The following is a 22,105-nucleotide window of genomic DNA, read 5'->3' as shown; positions in this document are numbered from 1 at the left end:
AAATAAGAAAAGAAACCAAACTGTATCAGTGTGTGTGCGTGTCTCTCTCTCTTTCCATCCCCCCCCCCCTTCCCTCTTTCTTCCCCTTAGTCAGGTTCACAGCAAGGGCAGTTTATAGGCTGTGAGATAGAGATCAGTAGCCCTTCCAAGCTGGGGACTGCCCCAGCTTACTGCTGATAATAGAGGCAAAAGTGAGAGTGACAGTGAGATGGAAACTGACACAGGGCTTCTATCAATATTGTTGCTTCCCATGGGATCAGGAGAGGGAGAGACAGACAGACAGACAAGAGAAAGACAGAGAGTTCAGCAGAATGTCACTGGAGATAAGTACAACGGCACTCTAGGCTTCCCCCGCCCCTTTCCTTTTGGGATATCATGCTGAACCATGTTCGAAATCCCCCCCCCCCAAAAAAAACACAACATTTTATGTGTATTTTCAGTTGGCAAGGGTTTGGCAGGTGGGAGGAGGTCGCCCAGTGGTCTCCTTGCTTGATTTCTTTGGGTATTGTCTGTGCAGCTCTAGAGTTTCACTTGCCCGGTTCTTCCTGTTGGCAAATCCCATCAGGCTCACATACAGTGTTGTGTTGCTTCTGGAACTCTGCATCTATGGAGTCTTCCAAATCAAACCCCTGAATCAAATAACAATAAATAACAATTCTTACTAGCAAGAGTATTTTAATACAAAATCCTCAGCCTTTCTAATAAAAATAAGGCCCACAGGCCAATCCTGTATCAGATCTGATCTCATTTCTGTTTCTATAAGGATGCAAGGGAAAATCAGATGTGTTTATTTAGAATACTTTTAACCCACTTTTCTTCATACCATATGACTCCAAATGAGCCTATAATGTGTGCAATACACAAAAGACAAGCACTAATATGCAAAACAAGCAAATTTCGTAATTACTACCTGACAATAACAAACTAGTTCATAAGAGAAAATAGGTGGCAACAACTCTACCCTTGATAAGAACAGACTCTCCCCAGACAATGAGGCAGGCACTTCCTTCTTGTTGGCAAGGTTTAATGCCTTGGTGGAACTTCCTGGCAGATTTCTGGGGATTTTTCAGGAGCCATTACTGGAATCGAACACCAATGTTTTGTGTAAGCTTTATGCTAAGGTAATGAGCCCAAATCCTAACCCCTGTCCTAGTTAACTTCCATTTTCATTCTGTAGATTATCACTTTTTAAATATTCTTGCAGGTAATGACTTTAAGGTCACAGAAGCTACTACTAAGTATATTTCAGTAGTTTTGGATATCTGTAGAATCCACCAAAGGGACTTCATTAATGCATGCCGACAAAAAATTCTGCCACATCTTGTTTATTTTTTTACCTTCAGTTTTAATGAAAATCTTTTAAGTAGTTGGCTGAAATGTTTTTATCTGATACTCATCTGCTTCCTATGTTTTATTTCCACTTATTCTCTCTTTATATATGTCTATCTACTTATCTATCTATCAAAATATGAGAAGCCCTTAATAAGTGTCATTTTAATTGCTAAAATCTTGCCATTTTAGTGGTACAGAGCAATGTTTTCAGTAATCGTAAAATTCAACAGCCTACAAACCTTTTGGACAGTTTCTGAATAAACTATATCATAACATATAAAACTGTGTCCATACTTCCAGCAATGTGTTGAACATTTCAAAGCCTCCAGACAGAGCCCCCCACCATGTCAGGAGGTTTTGCAACATTCAAGATGCACCCCCCCCATCACAGGCAAAGCTACGCCTGCACAGGTATTTAAGGGGTATTTAAAGGGAGCATGCTGACATGTTACAGCTGATCAGGACAGATATGGAGTTGTTTTAAGCAGCTGCAACACGGGGCCTCCATTCCTTTTAAACAGTCCCCCTGCTTTGCCATGCTTATGGGGACCATTTAAAGGGACCGGGCACATTACAGCTGATCCCCATGGGATCTGTCATTATCAGCTCCATGCAGCTGTCATGATCAGCTATAATGCGGGGACCCCACTCCTTTTAAATGCTCCCCGTTTCTTGCCAGGATTGCAGGGAGCATGTAAGAGCCCCCCATTCTGTTTAAACATTCTCACCTGCCGTGACAGGTGGGTGGGCAGTGATTGAATGCACCAGAACCCTGCTTTAAGGAGATCATGACAGCCCCATGGTTGCCATGATCAGCTGTGCTCCCTGTCAACTCTCCTACTCTACCTTCACGTGTTGTGGGGAAGAGTATTGAAAGGGAGGATGGGAAGTCTAGAATCCATTGTATTTTTGTGTGTGTGCAATGGGCTTTACTACTAGTTAATCTGCAAATGATTGTCACATCCAAAAAAAGTAACAATTAGTCTTATTGTAATCTGAATGAAGTGGGGCCTTTGGTTATAAGTAGATGAAATGGATTCTTTGGTTGCCCATACCCATTCAGCATTCCGCTTGTTTTTTTAATGAGAATATATTGCAATGGGGATAATTGAATGAATTTGGAATGCACCTTCATGATAACATTCTACAAACTGCAGCTTGATGCCTACAACTATTTTTAAACGAGCCAGGAAAGATGTAAAACAACATAATGTGATTTCTCCATTAATGAATGAGAGATCACAAAGATACTTAATCAATATGCTTGTGGCATAATTCTCCATTTGAATTTCGAACATCTGCTCTACTACCAAATCCATTTTGAATACAGAATGGAAAAAAAGGAATGTAAAGAAGGCAAAGAACAATTATTGTCCTTTAAAACATAGAACTTCAGGGTATAATCCCCCTCTAAGAATTATACTTCATGTACATTTGAATGTTGGCATAGTTTTAAACTATGAGCTGGCTGTGCCAGGAGCAGCAGCATATAAATATAAGAAAAATAAATAAAAATAATTAATTGGCCACACTTGTGTTTTATTCTACAGCATAAAGCCTTTCTCCTCCTCTTTATCATATGTAATGCCATACTTCAGAAAGTCAGTAGGGGTTTGATAGTTAGGACATGTAACTCATGAGCCTAATATATTCACTGTGTTATTAATTACAAACGTATGACATGATTTGGTAGAAAGTTTTGAGTTTTAAAGGATCCCGTCTGGATTTGCCATAGCTTTCCTCCCCAGGAGCAAGCGTCTTTTAATTTCTTTGCTGCAATCCCCATCTGCAGTGATCTTGGAGCCCAGGAAAATAAAATCTGTCACTACCTCCATTTCTTCCCCATCTATTTGCCAGAAATTGAGAGGGCCGGATGTCATGATCTTTGTTTTCTTGATGTTGAGTTTCAAGCCAACTTTTGCACTCTCCTCCTTTACCTGCTTCAATAGGCTCTTTAGTTCTTCTTTGCTTTCTGCCATTAGAGTGGTATCATCTGCATATCTGAGGCTGTTGATATTTCTCCCTGCATTCTTGATCCCAATTTGTGACTCATCTAACCCTGCCTTCCTCATGATGTGCTCCGCTTACAAGTTAAATAGGCAAGGCGACAGTATACAGCCTTGCTAAATTCCTTTCTCAATTTTGAACCAATCAGTGATTCCATGCCTGGTTCTCACTGTTGCTTCTTGACCTGCATATAACTTTCTCAAGAGACAGATAAGATGCTCTGGTAAGCATCTCTTTAAGAACTTGCCACAATTTGTTGCGCTCCACATAGTCAATGCTTTTTGTTGTGCTTTAGCATAGTCATTGAAGCAGAAGTAGATGTTCTTCTGGAACTTCCTAGCTTTCTCCATGATCCAGTGTATGTTGGCAATTTGATCTCAAGTTCCTCTGCCTCTTCAAAATCCTGCCTGTACTTCTGGGAGTTTTCGGTCCATATATTGCTGGAGTCTAGCTTGTAGGATTTTGAGCATAACTTTGCTAGCATGAGAAATGGTGCGGTAGTTTGAACATTCTTTGGGATTAGAATGTAAAATTACCTATTCCAATCCTTTGGCCACTGTTTAGTTTTCCAAATTTGCTGGCATATTGAGTGTAGCACTTTTACTGCAGCGTCTTTTAAGATTTTGAATAGTTCAACTGGAATGCTGTCACCTCCACTAGCTTTATTGTTGCTCAGACTTCCTAAGGCCCATTTGCCTTCACATTCCAGGATGTCTGGCTCCAGGTCAGTGATGATAACCATCATGGTTATCAGGAATGTTAAGCTTGCTTTTGTATAGTTCTTTTGTATAATTTTGCCACCTTTTAAAAATCTGCTTCTGTTAGGTCCCTACCATTTTGTTCCTTTATCATTCCCATATTTGCATGAAACGTTCTCTTCATATTTCCAGTTTTCTTGAAGAGATCTCTGGTCCTCCCTATTCTATTGTTTTTTTTAATCTATTTGTTTGCACTGTTCATTTAAGAAGGCATCCTTATCTCTTCTAGTTATTCTCTGGAATTCTGCATTCTCTTTCTCCCTTGCCTTTCACTTCCCTTCTCTCTTCAGCTATTTGTAAAGCTTCTTCAGACAGCCATTTTGCTTTCTTGCATTTCTTTTTCTTTGGGATGGTTTTAGTTGCTACCTCTTATACAATTTTGCGAACCTCCGTCCATAGTTCTTCAGGCACTCTGTCTATCAGATCTAATTCCTTAAATCTATTTGTCACCTCTACTGCATATCCGTTAGGGATATGATTTAGTTCATACCTGAGTGGCCTAGTGCTTTTCCCTACTTTCTTCAATTTAAGCCTACATTTTGCAACATGACAATGTTACCTTTTTCTAAACCCATTGACTTCAATGGGCTTAGGAGTTGGAACTTTTGGACTTGACTTGGACCTGAGAAAAAGAGCTGCAGAGTAACAGAACATTTTGAAAGTATGAAATTACTAATTATCTTTGGGGATGAGGCATAGATCCAGACTTATAGCACTTTGAGGAATAAAAAGAGTAATCTTTACTGAGAAAGATTATTTAAAAATATATAAAAGAATCTGCTTCAATCTCCTTACTGAAGCAGAGTACAAAATCTTAAAGAATAGTTATAAAAGCAGCACATTGCAAGCCTCTATGGCTGGGCTTCATGTAGACTACATGCCGCACATCAGCAGATGGAAAGAGCTGATCCTAATGGAGTCTGCTGCTTGCTTCAGCAAAAAGTACACAACTTCTTCCTGAAGAAGTAGGAAGTAGGTGGTGGCTGGCTGAAACAAAGGGAGCTCTCAGACCAAATTTTCCACTGCTCATGGCTGCAAGCTTGCAGTGATCACCCATCATCAGTAGTGGTTGAGGTTCGGGAAAAGAATAAGAACTCTAATAAGTAAATTGAATAGCATCAAGTCATATCTCTGTCCAAGAAATGTAAATGTATTTTAGTGTTCTTGGTCCATGTAATTTATCCAATAACAACTGGATTGTTGATTCCATTTTGAGCCACAAAGTCAATTTTCGGTAAGTTTCACAACTGAACGAAGTGAAGGTTTGGAAAATCTTCTGTGAAATGCCTTTTTATTAACTTTAAAAATTCCTTTCAAAAGGAACTATTGAATTGCATTTGTTTCAGTTCATCATATGTAATAAATCCTTTGTGTTTATAAGGCCTTATAAATCTGCCATGGTAGCCAAGTTCTGTGTCTGCAAATGGTTCCCAAACTTCTTGCTTGTATTTTCATTAACACACTGGCAAGTTGTTTTCAGGTTTGCTACATGGATTGAGCTCTTAACTGCATCCCAATCAGTGTATTAGTTCTAATGGATTACCTGTGATTAATTGGACATAATACAGCCTTGTTTGGACCCCCATAAGCCTGTCTATATTACCATTGCTGACTAGACAGGTATATGAGTTTGTTTTGTTTTTATTATTAATTCCAAAAGTGATGTTCCATTATTGAGCTGTTTTGTATTATTTTGTTTCATTACTATTCCTTTTGTATGGTTACCCCCTTCCCCACTTGGTTTCAGTGGAAGACATCCCCCTTGTTTTTTCACCTTAATGGTTTACCATCCAAATTGGACAAATTCGGGGGCAAAATCCTATTTGGGGTGATAAGAAAGGAAAGAAAAAACCCTTCTAAATTAATGTGTTTGTGCTGAAGAAAATTTTTAGTTTTAGTTTTTGATACTGAAAATGTTAGTTTTGCAGGGATTTCTTTGTTTTTAATGAAAAACAAGAGCTCAGATGTGCAGTTCTGCCACAGAACTGAAACAGGACGTGCCTTTAAAATGAGCCCGTGCTAAAAATTGTGTTTTTTTTCATGTACACAGACACATTTTCTGAACAAAGTCTGAGTTCAGTAGCACCATTAAGTCCAACAAAGTTTAATTCTGGTGATAAGTTTTCATGTACATGCACACTTCCTCAGATACTTGTTCAGAAAACTTATATCCAAAAATTAAACTTTGTTGGTCTTAAAAGTGCCATTAGTCTCAAATTTTGTTCTGAATCTAGATATATTTTCTTTACAATTTTTCTAAGATCCTCAGTTCTTAGGGATATGTAAGTATGCACCACTGAGACCCATTATGCACGGGGGAAATAACGCACATTTGGGGTGGAATTGCTAATTGCTGCTATGGAATGGCAGATAAATTTCCTCCAGGCCAGGCTGGGTTCTGGAGATTTTTGGTGGGGAGGGGATCATTTGGGAATGAAATTGGGGTCATTGTGGGTAGGCAGGTAATTATGAGTTCCTGTATTGTGCAGGGAGTTGGACTAGATGGTCCTAGAAGTACCTTCCACCTCTATGATTCTATGTAAGGAGTTGTGTTTTTACAGGGCTTGCTTCATAATCCTGCATTTTCCAAGTTGCGATGAAGCCCACTGCTAGCCCAGCTGGCTCACCAGTCTGATAGACACTGCCTGCCACAGCTGTACCGCTACTATCTTTTTTCTCATGGAGGAGCAGCCCCTGTGGGTACCGCCTTCAACTTCTGTGCGCCGCTACTGCTTGCACCACACACGCTGGGGTGGGTGGAAGTGTAAAAAGTTTCACAAGGCTTGCTTCATAATCCTATATTGTTTAGGAGGAAAGGCCTTGGTTGGGTCAGACCTGATTTAGGCTGATGCCCAGGTTTGGGTTGAGGGCTGTCATTGGCAGCTGGTCTAACTGGGCCTTTCCTTTTCTGCCATTAGCTTCTGGGGTGCCTGACTGGCCAAGGAAGAGCAGCCATATGAAGGTGCCAGAGCTGGGCCTGCCTGAGCCTCACCAGGCCATCTGGAAAGGGCTGACTGTATCCTGCTGGGTGCATTGCTCCACTGCTTGGGACACCATCTTTGGTCCAGCATCTGCTTTTTTGGGGCCAGCCTACACCTCCCACCTGCCTTCCCCTCATGGAACCACAGTGAGTGGAGGGTAGCAGGGGCCTTGACCCTGGGCTGGGAGGGGGGTGGAGCAGGTAGGTCTGTGGAGTCCCAGAAACCTTTGGGCTATATCTGCCTAAGTGTGGCTGCTGATTTCTGAGATCCACAGATAGTTTGTGATAGCTAACCCATTTTTGGGTAGTCAGTTTCACTAATCAAAGAGGGATCTCCTTCCCAGTAACAATATTATCATTATCATTATCATTATCATTATTATTTATTACTAAAATTTCTAGCCCTCCACTCCCACGAAGACTCATGGCGGGTTAAAATATACATAAAATCCCCAATACAATTACTCCTAGAGCACTTTAAAATACAACATAACTAACACGGAAACCAAGATGTACAGCGGCAAAAAACAGCTAAAGCATCCCACCCACTGTCACCTCCAGGATGGACAGAGTGGTGCCGATCTTATTCCACTGACAGAGTAACCCAGGAGTAACCCAGGAGGGGGTCTTGATCTTCCTTAGCGCACCAGTCTCAACCATAGGCCTGGTGGAAGAGCTCCGTCTTGCAGGCCCTGAGGAACGCAAAAGTTTAATACTTGGGTTCAAGGTATTTCCTACGAGAAACTGGGGGGGGGGGGTTCAAGAGCAAAGGGCAGGTTCTTACCAGTGCTTGTTGGTACTGAGAATAGAAACTGTGTTTTCATGCATCAGGGATTCATATGAGATAGAGATTCTAGGTATTGTATGTGGCCACTGTGGGGTTTGGGGCAGATGGTGGAAAGCAGTCCTTCTTTGTCCAGCTCTAACCAACAGTAAAGAAAGGTGGATAGCTGAGTTAGCCTGTCTGTAGCAGCAGTAAAGATTAGGAGTCCAGATACACCTTAAAGAGTTACTCTTAAAGAGTAACCAAATCTGTGGCGGGGAGGAGCTTTCATGAATCACTGCTCAATACTTCAGACCTGAAAAGAGTAAAAGAGCATCTTAAAGACTAACCAAATTGGTCACAGGGGATAAGTTTTTGCCAGTCACTGCTACTTCTTCAGATCTGAAAAAAGCAAGAAACCAGGAGCAACTTAAAGACTAACAGAATTGGTGGCAGGGTAGGAGCCTTGATGCTTTCACATACATTCTTGCAACTTTCTCATCACACTTTGTAGTAACTTTCTTCATCTCCCCAATTCAACTTGTCCACATTTGCACAGTGACAAATAATCTTGTTCCTCTCACTGTTCTGAGCAAGGATCATTGATGGGCTGATATTTGCATTTCTCCTGTTTCTGAGGCAATGATTTTCATTTCTCTCCTTTCCCCTCTCCAAAGTCATCATCCCATCATCATAGCATTTTAAGGGAATTTGATTCAATTTCCATTTTAAATTGTGAATGCTTAAACCCATTTTTAATCTCGTAAATTTACTGGTAAGACCTAGCCTTTTCCCCTTTAAAAATAAAAAAAATGAAAAGATAATCTTTAAATCCTTTTACACAGCACAAGAAACTTCAAAATAATGGGAGTACTTTGATATAGAAACGATTGGGGTTCCAGACATCTGAATCATAAAGAGCTGAAGAATTATTAGAATACTTCAGTATTTCAGGTCTGAGGTAATCAGGGATTCTGGATTTACAGAATAATTTACCTGGCATTTGTAAGAAAGCATCACTCTTTCAGACTGAAGCACTCTTAAACAATATGAAGAATTTCAATAATTTTAAATTGCTGTATATCACATATGCCCAGAAATCCAATTTGTCCTTTAAATAAAAACATCACAATGTCAGGAATACAGATATGCCACCCACAACATCAGATCAGTCTGACCTTATCAATTTGTGTGTCAAATTAGTCCATTTGTTATGTCTTCCAATTCTCGAGTTATACCATGACAAAGTATGGCAAACAGTTTTTACTCCCATGTAGTATTATATTAATTTGCACCTTACTTTTTGTGGCCTTAAATTGTCCTTATATATTTATTCAAGATCCTTGGTACCATAATCATATCATATGTATAGGATAACCTTATTTTATCTAAATGGTTCTAAAGAATGTTCAGATGTTAGAATAGTCTGATGATTATATGAATACAGTTGTGTTTCACAAAGTCTTTACAAGTAAAGCATAGGAAGAATAACAGACATGCTGCAAATTCAGTTCAGTGAAGGTTTCAGAGGATGACATTTTAGATAATGGGTTATAATACTGAAGTTTAATCATACAATACAGTTGTATGTTAGCAGTTATATTAATATTTTTCTAAATAGATTTTTTTTTCTAAGTAGATTTATATGCTGCTTTTCTGGGACCTGTAGAAATTAAATCATAGCAGTGAACAGCTATGCTTCATCTTTTTGTCCCAAGGTGATTCACAGTGCAATCCTCTGCAGAATTACTCCAGTCCAATCCCATTGGCTTGTATACTGTCACTATATAACCATTTAGTAGGGCCGGGAAGGGCTGGGAGGTGTGATTATATTTAGCATTACGTCATTTAGCTGGCATAGCACTATTTTTAACGATGTGAGGAAATGCCCTGGGTCTTTTCGGCCTGGACGGAAATGATGCTGGTATCGTTAGCTGATGAGTTCCATCCGGATTCCTCAGGATATCTGAGAAATAGCTAAGGGCATATACAGGAGCCATGAATCTTTGGAAGTAACCTGTGAGACTGAGGACCATGCCATCTTGCTGAGACATTTGAAAGTAGAAGCATCAGTAGGTGTGGTTTAGATTAGTTTAAATGAGGAGTCCTCAACATGGCACAAATGGGTATGATGATGCCTGCCTAACACATTTCATAGCACCACTAAATATTAGCAAGTGGGTAGGGTCATGTGGAGATCTTGTCCTGTAGGGCTACTCATTGGCCACTGGAAAACTGCTTGGTCATGCAGATTAAAATAAACATGTTTTCAGTGGCAGTTGCCACCACAGTGTTGACTTCATTCTTTCTTTCCCAATGTATTTCTAATATCATCTCTCTTCTCTCCTGCACTTGGGCTCCATCTGAGTGCATGATTCTGCCTGTTGCAATGGCTATTTGGAACCCACAGGCTCTGTTTTCTGTGGCAGCCATTTTGTAGTTGTTTCCACCACCCTGGCACAGAATTCCACAGGTGCCCACAGTTTGATTGGTTTCAGCTGACCCTTGATGATTCCATTAGGAATGATATGGGACCCAAAATTATTGTTGGATGACCAAGTATGAGGGAGAAGCAACACCCCTGGTTTGTTGAAGCAGTAAGGGCTTGCCCCCCACCAGCTCATCCAGAGAGCCCCAAGCTATGACAGAGGCCCAGAGATTAGGTTCCAATCACCCATCTTCTCTTGCCAGCTTGGTAGTGGCCTACAGCCTCTCTGTGCCCACCTGGAAGTAGAATAAGTGGGTAGAAGGAGATGAGCCAACAGAGATGAGGGCAGGGTCTAGAGCTGATGACAGAGGTATCAGGAGGAAAGGTGGGGCAGGAAAACAGGCAATGATGGAAATGAGGGAGAACTGGACAAAAGTAGACTGGGGCAGATGGAGGAAGAAGAGAGCAGGAAACAAAAAAAGAAAGAAGGTAAGAGCAAAGGACAGAAGAATACATAAAAGGAGGCTGGGAAAGCCTCACCTTCCCCTCATCATTCCCTTTTATGCTTATTTTTCTCTGCTTCCTCTTATCTTTCCTGACCCACTGACCTCTTGTCTGCACACCAGCTACATTTACTTCATTTATACCCTGCCTTTCTCCACAATAGGGATCAAAGTAACTTATGCAATTCTCCTCTTCTCCATTTTATTCTGAAAACTTTGTGATCAATGTTAGGTTGAGAGCATTGGTTACCCAATGAGCTTCCAGAGTGTGAATTCAAATCTGGTTCTCCTAGACCTATTCTGCATGGTGGTGGCTGCACTGGGCTGCCACCAGTACCTTGCAGTGGGGCGCTTAGCCCTGCCACTTCCTGGGTCCAGACAGGGGAAGATTTTCCCCACCAGACCCTGTCTACCCCTAATTACTACCTCCACATGAGACAGCCAGGGTGGAGAGGTTACACTACATTTTGCAGCAGCAGCCGGGGGGGGGGCTTATTTTCATGAGGGTGGAAAATTTTTAAAATGCCCCAGTTCTACACCACCACAAAGCTCCATGGAGCTGACTGGGACATTTGTTGTCTCTTCTGGGATGCTGTAGAAGGGGGAGAAACCTGGTCTGAAATGCTTGACTATTCCCCTTCCACACAGGCCTGGCCTGAGATAGGCCATGTTGGTGCCTGAGTCAAAAAGGGAACATAGAAATAATCTGTGTTCCCTTGCAATGGGGCAGTTTAGGGCCTGATTCAGGCTAGGCCTGAGCTGGGGCCAGGCTGATGTCATGTGGAAGCAGGGATTAGCACTACTGCCAGAGGAGCACCAGCGAAAAAGGTGCTAGAAAAGGTGCTAGATCCCAGTCTCAAACCCTAACCACTATATCACATTGGCTTTCAATGCCTGGTTGCTTTTGAACAGTAGTAAGCTGCTGGGCATGGGAGAGCCATGCATGTCAGCAAGTTGTTTGCTGGTTGCTGACAAACTGGGGCCCATTCCGCACAAGGATCAATGTGGCAAATTGCTTGCAGAAAGAAATAACTGAATTTAAAATAGTGGAATTCGGCGTAATGCATACTTGCCTTTGTAGTGGAATCCAGTAGCGTTTCAATAGTTTCCCACAGGTTTCCGGTCTTGCCAAAAATCGCTAGAAAGGAAGTGATTTTTTCCATGCTTTGTCCTGCCCCTGGCCGTCAATCAAAGGAACAGCCAATGGGCGGTTGTTATCATGCTCTGGAAAAGCCCCTTTCCCTTTAAGAACAGAAAAAAAAAAGAAAAACACACGTTGCAACGAATATGCCTTGATTCCTTGATTCCTTGCTTCCTCCTAACGTAGAGACCCATCTAGCTGGCAGCTGACTTGTGAGCTGCCGATTCATCGTTGCCATGCTCCCCCGAGTGAAAAAAAAAATCCCCCCCCCCGTGTACGGGCGCGATTTTTGGCCGAAAATAAAGGGAACTTGCAAACGGGGCTGTGTTGTGCTTGGTGACTTAGGGGAGCTTTAAAGCAGCTCTGTGGAGGGACTGCAGCCCGGGAAGCCTCGCTGGGTGAATGAAGGCTCACTGGCTCGTTGCTCTCCGCTCGCTCCGAGAAAAAAAAATGGCAATCGCTTCGCCGGATGTTCAGAGGAGAGAGCCAGGGGGAGGGACTTTGCTGAAACCGCAACAATGGGAATGCACAGAACTTTTTCGAAACTGTTGCAGATTGGTTGTAAGAGTGTAGCACTTTTCGGAGGGTGAATCCACTTTTGGGGATTTCCCTTTAAGCGCTACAACGAATCGCTTTTTGCGGGATCAGTTTCAGGAGTGTGGCAGGTTTTGTGTGACATCGTGCATAACTGCAAATTAGTAGCATTTACAATTTGCCACACTCCTGCTACATTTAACTTGTGCGGAATGGGCAGTTCAGTTCTAGGTTTCTTCCTCATGTAAGTTTGTCTTCACAATAAAATAATGTGTTGGTTTTGAACCTTCTACATGGTACCTCTTCAAGTTATTTATGTGTATCACTATGTTTTGAATTATGAAGTAAGGTGTAACCAGAGGCCAATTACCATGCAAATTAATAATAGTGAATCAGATCCATCATTTGTCATTTTCTGAGTGAAGCTCAGCCTTTCTCAACTCTTTTGCCATTAAGAAACCCCTTCAGTCCCATCACTGCCCATTTTGGGATGGTAGGGCAGGTTGACATGACCATATATGGTCCTATTTCCCAATAAATGTTTAGCAAATGTTAAATAATATATTAAAAATTAATCAACTCCCACCCATTCAGGAAACTCTACCAGGAGACCCTGACTGAGAAAGCCTGATCTAGCTGGTAAAAGACCACTGAATTAAACCATATTTCTTTAAATTGGCTCCTATGGAAACAACTTTAGAATGAGCAATAACACTATATGTAATTAATCATCACTTTTAGGTTGAGCACTCAACAGACCAAATTTTGCTTTTGTCAGACATTACGCACTAGTACAAAAACCATTATGTGTATTTCTGTTTTACTGCAGGAGTACTTAATCCTGGCTTGGCTGTCTATCGTTATTTAAGATACATTTATAAACAAAGGTCTTCCTGAGGGAACCATAAATCATACATTACTTCTTAGTTATGCCATATTTTAACAGTGTGTTAACATGCAAAAATAAAGGTTTGTCACTTACAATGCTAATAAACCTGCCTTACCATGTTGCGTTTGAAGCAAATCCACGTGCCAGCCATACTGAAGGTAGATTTTGTATATGCAGTTTGCCAGGAGCTTTAATATACTGTTGTAATGAACGGCAAAGCACAGACCTTATGTATGTATGTATGTAGCATCCTGTGGGGAAAAACCCTGTGATTTTAAAATTTTACCTGTAAAAATTATTTATAATTTTACTTGTCACATGTGAAAGTAATTTATAATGTTAAAAATAGCATTTCTTGAACTGTTGCTGTGGGCATTATAATTTTAAAGATAAAAACACCTTGCTTTCATATCCCTGCTAGTGTCTTGGAGACTATTTCCCCAGGTCACAGTGTCTCTTGGCTTCCTATGTCTGGGTGGATGCATGAATGTGTTCCTGCAGTGCTTCCTATTTCATGAGCAAGTAATCATATTTCAGCCTATATTTCTTACTAAGCTGGTAAACCATTTTTGCCTGAGTTATATCACTTGATACTGTATGTGAGGTTGACATAGTTAACTCAAAAAATCATTCCACATAGAAGAAAGTATGTCAGGATTCTAGCCTAGCCTGGTTCCTTGATATGATCATTTTCTCTGGACAGGATTTTATTTAAAAAATAGGAACCTTAAATCAATGTGAAACTGCATTGAATGGTCCAGAATATGCTTTATCTCATTCTAACTGTAGCCTTTCTACACACAATGAATTTTGTTGTTGGGGCTTTTTAATACAGAAAATATTGAATTGTTCCCCTATAATATATAACCTATAGTGTAGGTATAGCTAGTATATGATTCGTTTCTTGATTCTTGATATTAAGCTGTTCATTAATGCTATTTGATTTTTATTTTTGTTTTGCATCTCTGGTGACCAATTTTGTTACAGGCCCTATGTGGAGAAACCACGTGTGGCCATGCTTAGTGCAAAGACCAAACATTTGTAGGTCTCTTATCATGTGTTCCCAAGTGGATAAACATTTGCCATGCCAGTAAAACACATTCCTAGCAGCTGTTAATAAGCAGGCTGGCATAAATGGTAACATACTTATAAACATTAAGGTTCCTATATGGAGTATCATTATTCAGAAACAGTTTTGGGTATCCTCCAATTATGATCTATAACTAGAATTTCCATGCATGGCCTGGCAACTGGCAGGAGTCCAAGGGAATGGGGACATTGAAAGCATGCTGTTGGTAAAGGCATGCCATCATGTCTCAGGAGATCCTGGAAGTAACATCACATTTCTCTAGGAATTACTAGAAACTCTATGATAAGAATGGAACTGTCATGCCAATGGCTATTTTTAAGCATTATTTTTCTCCCATTGGTTGCAGCAATGGTTGCAAGAAACAGGAGTCGGGGATGGAGGATCGCCTGCCCATAGTTAATATGTGGGAACTGTTAATGTAACACAAACTTTATTCCTGAGAGAAGAATAAGTAAAGATACTTAAAAATTACTAACCTCTCCAAGGAGTAATTCTAATTCAGACTCTTGCCTAAATGTATGTGTTCTCAGAATTCTACTATCCCATGTAGATTAAAAACATCTCATATATTTATCTAGTTCATTATTATTCTGTCCATCTTCTGAAGAGTTCACAGTGTCATTCATTGTTGTCCTGCTCCCCTTTTCTTATCTCCTCAGCAGCCCTGTGATGAAGGTTTGGTTGGACTTTAATACCTGGAAGAAGGCTACATAGTAAGCCTCAGGGCAGATGAGAGATTTGGATATGGGTTTCACATCACCGATTCTGTATGAGCAGAGAAAACCGGGCTGGCGCTCAGACGGTAGCAGGGCTAATCCACACAGTCATTCAATGTCGGCACTGGCCCAGCCCTGTTCTGGATCTGGCGTGTGTTATGAATTCCGTTGCCCCACAGCTTGAGAACGCAGAAATATCCACATTGCCTGGTTTGCCACAGGGCCCTCCTAAGGCGGCCCAGAGGGAACTGAAAGTGGCCAACTCGGCTCCGTAGTGCCTTATGATGCCGCGGCGCTGAATGGAGCATTTTTTTTATTTGCATGAAAATGGGACTGCAATCCCACCTTCATGCAAATACCCTCCTGCCGCTTCCCCCCTCCCCCCCAGGCAGTGGAACCATTCCACCCCAGCTACCTCCTTGAGGAGGCGGCAATCCTGGGCAGACCTCTTCTGCTGCTGAAAAACATTCATGGGGATGCAGGAAGCGGCAGAATATGCTGCTCTGCCTCAACACACCAGCGGCAACATGATGTACAGCAACATGGTGCTTCTTAGGAAACAAAAAATAGGGGAAATACTACTTTATATAAAGCATTTGTTCCACATAATATATTTATGGTAAGGGCTTGGAGGAGGAGCGTGGCTCATGGCTTAAGTGCCACTCAGCGCTTAACGCTCACTCAGGGTGGCTGTGCTGCCCCTGAGTGCCTCCTCCTTCAACTGGCTTTCCTGTCTTTCCAGTGGCCAGCCAATCATCTTCTGTCCACCACCCCTGACCACCCCCTCCTCCTCCCTTTGAGCCTCAGAGGCTGCCAACCCCTGTTGCATGAGAGCTGCCCCTGCTGGTGAGTTCCCTAACAGCTGCCTGCAGCTTTTCCAGGTCCTGGGGGGAGGGAGTTCTTCCACCCCACCCCACCAATCTAGCACCTGCTGTACTCTTGAATGCTACGGACCTGGCCCCTAGTATGTAAATAATGCATAAATAAGGAACCTATAGAAGATAGTTGGACTTTGCTCATTTGCTTGCAGACTTATAGTTCAGTGCTAAGAACAGTTTCCTCATTCAATATACCTAAGTATATATCTTTAGGTTTGTTATCATAAAAGGTCATGCATCCTACATTCTTATCACAAGAGCATAAAAAATTACATTCTAATAATTCCCAGTGGGTGTTTAATCAGTTTTAAAATATTCGTGTTCTGGATAGTGCATATATTTCAGCTGCAACATCCTGATTCATCTAAAGAGATCTGAACATGCAGCAGGTGTTCATGTGTGTATTACTTGCTAGATGAGGAGACACAGACATAAATTGGATGCTGATCCAAGTGCACATTTGAATGTGCATCCAAATATGTATCCACATGCTGGCACAGATAGTCTTACATAAATACATTTTAAAAGCATGACTAGAGCTAGATGGGATGATTCATATTGCATTTAAATTATGTTATTGTTACCAAAGCTTAACTCTAAGAAGCATTTTACCAAATGGCTCTTTCTGGTTCTCCTCCCCATATAAGTGAAATTGACCAGTTTCTGGCACCGAATAATTGTTACATCTAAACTTGTGTATTTTGTTACCACAGTAACCTGTGCAAGCTGATATGTGCTGGCCTCCAGCTGCCAAATCAAGTTTGTTCGACAATGTTGTAATACTACTTCTCTTATTAATAAATATTTGCATGGCAGTTTAGAGTATGCAGATTATTTAACATACATTCTTGAAAGAGTGTCTTTCATCACAGGAAGACTCAAATGCTGGAGGAAGGAAGGTGTTACTGATAGCTGAGCAGAATGCTACAGCGCTAGGCATAAGTCTGTTATCTATTCAGCCAATCTACTCTGTCCTGGCTTCCTCTCTCCCTTCATCAATGCTGTCCAGTAGCTTCTATGTTAAATTGAATGCATCTCAGAGAATTTATTTGGCAAAAATCTCCTGACAGAAAGTTTTATCACAAATATCTTACTTCATTTTTTTGAAGTGAATTTGACACAACGTTTTGCTTTGATTCTGAATAATTTTGTATGTTAACAAGATAAATAACCCATATGGGTATGTGATTATCATGCATGTTCTCATTGACAAACTGTTGACTATGTCGAGGAAAGTTTTAGTACATTGTTAATTTTGGAAAGCTGAAATACTTTGTGTCAAACGTGTAATGGTGAACTTGTATGGGTATATAAAAATACCATAATAATACAGCTGGTAACCATTTAAAGAATCATCCTATAACCAATTAGTTAATTGATGAACTTGTTGTTGTTGTTGTTGTTAGGTGCAAAGTCATGTCCGACCCATCATGACCCCATGGACAATGATCCTCCAGGCCTTCCTGTCTTCTACCATTCCCCGGAGTCCATTTAAGTTTGCACCTACTGCTTCACTGACTCCATCCAGCCACCTCATTCTCTGTCATCCCCTTCTTCTTTTGCCCTCAATCGCTCCCAGCATTAGGCTCTTCTCCAGGGAGTCCCTCCTTCTCATGAGGTGGCCAAAGTATTTGAGTTTCATCTTCAGGCTCCGGCCTTCTAAGGAGCAGGCAGGGCTGATCTCCTCTAGGACTGACCTGTTTGTTCTGGGAGCTTACATGGTCATAAACAAATAGGATGACTTAATTTTAGCAAAAAGTATAATCTTATATATTATCCTTTTCATTTTTATTGCTATAATACAACAGAGTACAGAAAACAAAAACTACAAAAACTAAAAACAACTATGCCGTTGTTTTTTCCCTTAAATTAGCCTCCACTGGTTAATTAAGACGTGTTTGTGTTTATTAATCTAGTAATTAAACCAACGAAAGCATGAAGCTCTAGTGTGTGAATGTAAATGTATGTTTGTATATGTTAAGCATTATATATGCCATTAGAATGCTTATGTATAGTTACTTACACTTTACTTTTTGTTTTTACAGGTGAAATGGGTGGTATATCAGACAGCTTATTAAAGAGACAAGCTTGCTGATTTCCCGAAGTAGGATGACAGAACAAGTCATGGTATGTATTGTAATTTCAGCGCTGCAATACATCTTGAAGCTGTCTGGGGTAAAATGCTTGCTAAGCATTGCATTGGGGCTGTCAAAATGCTTCATGGGGTAGTAATTAAATTGAGGCAATTCTACAGTTCATTTTGTGGAACCAAGCCAAAACTGAACATAGCCTAGAAATATTCTTTCATAGACCTTTAATTTATTTTTAAAAAGTGGACGAGCCAGATGCCTTTCATCTAAGGATATTCTGTTCAATGGAAAACAACCAACTTCCTGCTATTGTCTATTGTTTGTTAGCTGACTGATTTTTTTGTCTATTGTTTGTTAGCTGACTGATTTTTTTCACATTACACCTGAAGGAAAGAGGACATTGAGAGTTTAAAATGTAATTGCTTTTGCAATGTAGACTTCAGCTACTCTTGAACTGGGGATTGGAAAAGTAAAGAGGGCTGTGATTTCTTTGTCTATTCTCTAAGATAACGTAAAGGAAACATGAGGCTTCTTAGATTTTTCCACATTGTGTATATTTTTAGAGGGACTACAGAAGAAATGGGCTAAAATCCAAAGATCATCCCAACAGAGCCTGGAGGTTGTACTCAATAAAAACTGGGATATTCTTGTGTGAGATTATAATATTTTAATATTAATAACATTTTAAACATTCCCTTTGCAATTAAAGGCTTAAGGAAGACATGGGCAGAAAGACAGGTAAATAACTATATAGTATACAGTGGGGTTGTAAGGGGTGGCTAAAAATGTTCTCAGGGTAAAAAAAAACACATTGAGAATTTCAAATAAAGGGGAAGATCAGTTGAGCTCTGTTTTTACTCCAGATTGGTACCACTTCATCATCTACATATCCTGGCATTTGGTCTATGAAATTTTGACATGTGAGATAGCATGGCATTTTATATGAATTTGTGAATTTATTTGGATTTAATATTCGTGTGTGTGTGTGTGTGTGTGTACGCCTATACAGTTTGGGTCTGAGCAGAAATTGATAATTTCTGTAAGAGTCCTTTTTTGCCTGCTTATTATGATATTCAGGAGTTTGTTCTTGGTTTACTTAAATAAACCTAGTCCTTTAGACTGGTAATGTCCCAATAGAGGGGGCAGATATGAACCCATCAGTAGCTCTGGCTAAATTGGAAGACAGGATGGACTCTCCTTGAGTCCATTCTTGGCAGCAATTCACACCAGAATTTACTTTAAAATAACTGAATAACTAAAAGCTTGCATCTTTGCTTAATTTTTGTAAAAATAAATAGATAGGTGGAAAAGTGCTTTGGGGTCCATTCTCTCTCTCTCTCTAGCTCTTCATGCAGTCCAGCTCATGAAGATCAAGAGCCCCCCCTCCCCCCAGGTGCTAGTGCTCAGCGGTGAGTACCATAACATTAAAAAAGCCCTTGGGAGGGAAAATTTGGTAAGCACCTTAAGGATTCTATAGTTGGGGGGAGTTTGACTAAGCAAGCCACTTACTGGCTGTATGTTCATGGAGGAATGAAAAGGGCACTCACTTGGCGCTGCACTGCATTCAACAGAATTCCAGCAGCAACATTGCATAGGGGTTTATTGGTGGCGCTCAGAACACTTAGGCACATTTCTTTGCAGGAAACAAATGAATGAGAAACTCACCCTCAGGTTCTGATAGACCATAGGGTTGAAGGCACAATATACTAGTTTCAGAGTGCACTGCAAAATTCTGCTAATCTCAGACATGGCCAGAGGCATGAAGTGGAGGGGCAATGCTCAAAGTTCTCATGGTCTTTTGTTTCTTCATCCATTACTTGCAGCTTTTCACTGAGTAAGCCATTGAGTCCAGGAATGGTCTGAGATTCACATTCTTTTTCATTTGTTGGTTTATGAACATTTTTTCAGTTATAGCCCCCTCTGAATCACTGTGTGAGAAAAGCAAATAAATACTTTTCCCAGTTCATAAGAACTGTGGTCCATCCTGTTTTTTCATACTGGCCAACCAGATAGCTCTAGGAATTCTGCAAACAAGACTTTCTCCATACTACATGTGCTTTTATAAACTTTGATCATGTCCCTTACCTTTTGAGCCGGTTTGGTGTAGTGGTTAGGAGTGCGGACTTCTAATCTGGCATGCCAGGTTTGATTCTGCGCTCCCCCACATGCAACCAGCTGGATGACCTTGGGCTCGCCAAACTGATAAAACTGTTCTGACCAGGCAGTGATATCAGCGCTCCCTCAGCCTCACCCACCCCACAGGGTGTCTGTGGTGGGGAGAGGAATGGGAAGGCGACCGTAAGCCGCTTTGAGCCTCCTTCGGGTAGGGAAAAGCGGCATATAAGAACCAACTCTTCTTCTTCTTTTTCAAAAGTACAAATCCCAACCTCTAGTCTTTCTTCATAAGAAAACAGCCTGACTCCATGATAATTTTGATTAATTTAAACTATATCCCACCTTTCTTGCAAATGTAATACAACTTACTAATTATATGCCATGAGGTATATAATAATATACAGGCTAGATATCTTAAGCTCTGTAAACAAGTTTGGACCAAAACTTAAATATATACAACTGAGCCAAGTAAGAGTGCATCTCTGTAAGTGATCATACAACAAGAAGTAGTTCATGAGTGAAGTACCATTGATCCATGTAGTCATATAGGGAGACATGCTCTTTCAGTGTGAGTCCTGAGTAGAGAAGACTTTAAATATAAGAACCAGCATCTTGAACTGAGCTAGGAGACAAATGGGCAAACCATGTAATATATTCACAGTTGTACAAACAAAAGCTTTTGGGTTGTCTTCAAGGGAAGTAGTATGCAGAACCCTTTAAAGTTGTCCAACCTATAAGTTAAAAAAGCTTGGAATGCCAGATTTAGAAGGTAAGCAGTTTTCAAATATGATGTAACAGAAAGAAGATACTCCTAGGAACAGTGCCAAGTTGCTTCTTCAACAATGAGTCTCAGTGCACGAGCATCCTACAGGGCTTCATTTGGTCTTCAAGAGTAGGCAAAGATTGACCTGCCTAATTAAAATTCTCTTTTTCTTCTCTTGCTTGCACTTCAGTTTTTATCTCTTCTGTGACATCATTAGAGCTTACAGACTCTAGCTGAGGAGAAAGGGTTGCTACATCTGTCCTAGATACAAATACTAGATGCCATCAGCTTATTGATAACACCTAGCTCCAAAGTTGTGAGTGATCTCATTCAGTCACCTGCCAAAATAGTGAAGATGATGAATGAGAACATTGATGTGTCATTTCACCAGTCTAGTTCCAAACAGCTGACTATGAATTCCTGACTTGTCCTGTCATACAAAAGGACTGAAATGGTCTGTCCATGTAACCCCTACTCTGCTTTCTAAATGATACAACAAAATTGAATAGATGACTCTGTCAAAAGCTTTAGATCAGATCACTAACAATCCAGTTACAGAAAAGTGAATCCAGCATCACCCTTTCTCTTTTGTTGGATCCAATGCAAGCTGGGCCAGTCCCATAAGGCAGGGGTAGTCAACCTGTGGTCCTCCAGATGTTCATGGACTACAATTCCCATGAGCCCCTGCCAGTGTTTGCTGGCAGGGGCTCATGGGAATTGTAGTCCATGAACATCTGGAGGACCACAGGTTGAGGATCCCTGCCATAAGGAACAGAAAATTCTGAGCATAACCTGATAAGGATGAATATTCTAGTAACCCCAAAGGCAATAAACCTGGGAATCTACTGCCAGATCCAAGGCCATCTCAGTCGGCTCAGCTAAAGCACTTGCTAGTACGTTATGTGGATGCTACACCGCTAAGATATACAACCTGTCCCTGGTACCCAGTACATACTACAAACAATAAAAATGGCAAGTATCTGCAATGGGAAAACAAACACATACTCACAGGATGATTATAAGAAGCCCCCTTCCTATTCCAAAATCAGGGCTGATGGAGGTCTCTATACCTACCTGGCATTTAATTAAAATAGTATACTCTCAACATAGACATCAGA

General features: G+C 40.8%; 1 long non-coding RNA gene across 2 annotated transcripts in view; it reads left to right on the top strand.

Annotated features, from left to right (window-relative positions):
* LOC143842842 (uncharacterized) overlaps nucleotides 1–22,105 on the top strand; it is a 405,333-nt gene that overhangs the window by 202,644 nt on the left and 180,584 nt on the right. For both annotated transcript variants that reach the window (XR_013233384.1, XR_013233380.1), the window contains exon 3: nucleotides 18,065–18,146. This is a non-coding gene — a long non-coding RNA (uncharacterized LOC143842842). The remainder of the gene's footprint in view (nucleotides 1–18,064; nucleotides 18,147–22,105) is intronic.

The sequence above is a fragment of the Paroedura picta genome, chromosome 1 (genome assembly GCF_049243985.1).
Source record: "Paroedura picta isolate Pp20150507F chromosome 1, Ppicta_v3.0, whole genome shotgun sequence".
Classification (NCBI taxonomy): domain Eukaryota; kingdom Metazoa; phylum Chordata; class Lepidosauria; order Squamata; family Gekkonidae; genus Paroedura; species Paroedura picta.
The sequence above is the reverse complement of the archived record's forward strand: the minus strand, read 5'-3'. Positions and strand labels throughout refer to the sequence as shown.